Raw genomic sequence first — 2,924 nt, 5'->3', positions numbered from 1 at the left:
TCTTTCCCTGGCCCTGCGTTCACCTCCATTAGGGATGCAGGGTGTAGAATGCACCTTCCTTCTGTATCTGCATGCCTCATCCCAGGACCAAAAAAGAAAGCTATGCCTTAGATGCGCAACTCCACTCACACCGGGACCACAGCTTTTCATCCAAAGAGGTACTCTTTAAAGCACTCTATTACTGTGTCTCCTGGTTCTGGCTACAATTTGAGAACATGGAAAGTTTTACCAGACATATATTGACTTTTACAAAGCCTGTACTACAATGGAAATGCTTGCCGGCTTAGCACAGTTGAGCTTTCCTGGCAGTTCTGCGAGTCAGTGGGGATCTTTAATGGTCCGTATGCTGAGTCATGTACAATATACCTCTGCTGGTATTTGATTGGACAGCATCTAATATCTGACTTCTAAGTAAGACTCTTTCACTTACTAAAAATTTGTCAACATTAATATCGCTAATTTAATAAGCAGGGATTCAGAGGAAAATAAATCAATATATGGAGAGAGGGGGCTTCGTTTGTTCTTTTGAAAGGTCAATTAAGTGGCTACAGCTCAGTCTCACAGGGAATTATCTTCTGTCTGCTGCTAAAAATAATTCCCAAGAAGGGTGTAGAAAGATGTTCAGCTGTCCGAACTAAGTCTTTATTCAACTCTGCCTGAGATATGCCGAGAGGGAAGAGACACTCAGCATCGCCACGTATCAGAATCTGGTGCCCACATAGGGAGAGACAGGGCTGCTGCCCTCTACTCTGCTGGGTATGGGGAACACTGCGATCGAAGTGAGGCTTTCAAAAAGATGGGTCTGGAGTATTAATGGATTTATAGGTTGATAGAACTTTATCACTGAGGCCAAGCCTGGTGCTTAGGGAGAGGAGAAAAGCGTTTTAAACTTGTACTGTGTTAACAGCTCTGGCAATAATTTGCATTTAGGTAAACCAAAGAGCTAGCATTATAGCTTTTCTCTGACCCAAATTCTCCTGATTATTTCTAGGCTTACAGCCCGAATCAGTCTGCAGCTGACTGACTGTAATCCCGGCCATAAGAATCAAAATGATCTCATCAGGTTCAGGGTCACAGTCATCATATCTGGACCATGGAAATTTTCTTAATGTCCCTATCAATGAAAACTACTTTTAGTTCAATATCCTTTCAACCTCCCCGCCCCCCAACAATTTATAAAACAGAAGCAGCAACATCACCAATGAACAGTGAATTTACAAGGAAGCTACACCCACTGGTTACAAGCCCTACAAAGTTATAAGTAGCCACTTCAAGTTAGGTAGCAAGGAAATTTCCTTCAGAAAGCCCAGTTGCCTGAGCTGGGTCCTCCTGCTTACCTGCTTTATGTACTTGTTTCCTGCCTGAGGAAAGTTCCAGGCAGCCAGGTGCAAGAATACAAGGCTTCTCAGTGAGTGGAAGGGACGCCCGGTGTCCTCTGAGCTGCGATCTCAGTTCCGATGCTTTTCATGTGGCTGAAATAGCTCAAGTGCTCTGTGCCTCACCCGGTATTGAGAGCTGCTCCTGGCTCGGGGCTGGAGGGGAACTCGGTTTAAGGATAAGTGTTAAAGAGAATTCCTGTCATAGCTCACAGTTGTTCTTCCTAAATATAGAGTTTGATACAAGCCATACGCTGCCTCCAAAAGGCTTGACCGTGCTGAAAGCAGGGCTCAAATGTCAGCCGGAAGGTGGCTCCGGAATCTTACTGCCTTCCTAATCTTCCAGAAGATGCTGGTTGTGTTTTCTCACAACTTCTGAGGGGGCACAGGAAAGTTTGAAAAGTAGGAAAAGTTTCTATCTTTAGCTTTATTACCCAGAGGTGAGAAGACCCAAAGTGTTCAAAAAAATTGGAGAGAGGCGGCACGGCACCACAAACAGTGTTTGAGTCCTTGCTTGGTCACTGAGGAGCTGAGAAAGTTATTTCATAATCAACACTCAGTCAGATTATGATGAACTACCAGATGTCATCCTTTTCGTCGGTCAAAAATGGTCACAGATCAACTGACTCGTGTGGTTCCAGGGCCCAGAGTCCTTACTCTCTCTGCTCTATACCGCCCCTACTCGTGGCAATGACTTTGGCCCTACAGTACATGAGGCAACAGAACAAAACAAAAGAGAAAATATCTATCTTAAGTATGACAAGGGCCAGGACCAGGTATGAGGCAAAACACTTTTTAAAGAGAACACTGCCAAATCCTAAAGCACATGTTCATTATTTTTAACACTACTTTTAATTTTTTTTTTTTTTTTTTACTTCTCTAGCCTCTAAAACTACCTTTGCATAGAACTCCCCTTCAGTAGAAGGACTGAACAGAGTGGACTCACTTATAATTCATCCAGTGGATGAAAGTGAGGGATGACTGAGTCCCTCACAGCACGGTCAGCTGCTGACCCATCACCAGCAACCAGTCCTCTCGTTATGTGAGGCAAAGAAGCTCCGATCTGTATGAGCCCTTAAAGGCAGATGTGAGTTCCCTGCAACTGAATGCATTCCGAGCACTTGATTTCAGGTCAGTAAAGAGAAAACCAACTTTCCAGTAACTTGGGAGGTCAGCAGATAATTGTGCGTCATCTCAGTTTGGGGTTCACCATTAAGTTCTGTTCATGTGCTGTTTAAAAGAATTGTGTCTTCAAAATTCAGTTTAGACATTGTACTTTGAGATCATACGGCACCAAAAGTGAGTTCTTTATACACTGGGGAAGAGATTAGGGTAGGCACCTTAATATTTCCCCAGATGTTTGGCTGCTCCTCTGCGTTCAGAGCCCTTCACCAGACAACAATGAGCCATTTTTGACCCCTGGCCCTGCAGCCAGCCCATACATTTTGCCACAGTCCTTTTGCCCCCACTGACCCCTCAGTAGCTACTGGTGTGGCATATGTTAAGGAAAGTGCTCCTGGCGGCAGTGCCTTGTACACAAGGCTGGCC

At 44.6% G+C, this 2,924-nt stretch overlaps 1 protein-coding gene across 1 annotated transcript in view; it reads right to left on the bottom strand.

The window, feature by feature from the left end:
• The window catches only part of SMPX (small muscle protein X-linked), a 52,401-nt gene extending 50,910 nt beyond the window's left edge, over positions 1 to 1,491 (bottom strand). Inside the window, exon 1 of the mRNA XM_024739463.1 lies at positions 1,338 to 1,491. The gene's annotated coding sequence lies outside the window, so the exon portion shown is untranslated. The remainder of the gene's footprint in view (positions 1 to 1,337) is intronic.
• Between the last annotated feature and the right edge of the window lie 1,433 nt (positions 1,492 to 2,924).

Source organism: Neophocaena asiaeorientalis, unplaced genomic scaffold (assembly GCF_003031525.2).
Source record: "Neophocaena asiaeorientalis asiaeorientalis breed wild unplaced genomic scaffold, Neophocaena_asiaeorientalis_V1.1 scaffold194, whole genome shotgun sequence".
In the NCBI taxonomy this organism is placed as follows: domain Eukaryota; kingdom Metazoa; phylum Chordata; class Mammalia; order Artiodactyla; family Phocoenidae; genus Neophocaena; species Neophocaena asiaeorientalis.
Note: the sequence above shows the minus strand (reverse complement) of the source record. Positions and strands in the feature narration are given on the sequence as shown.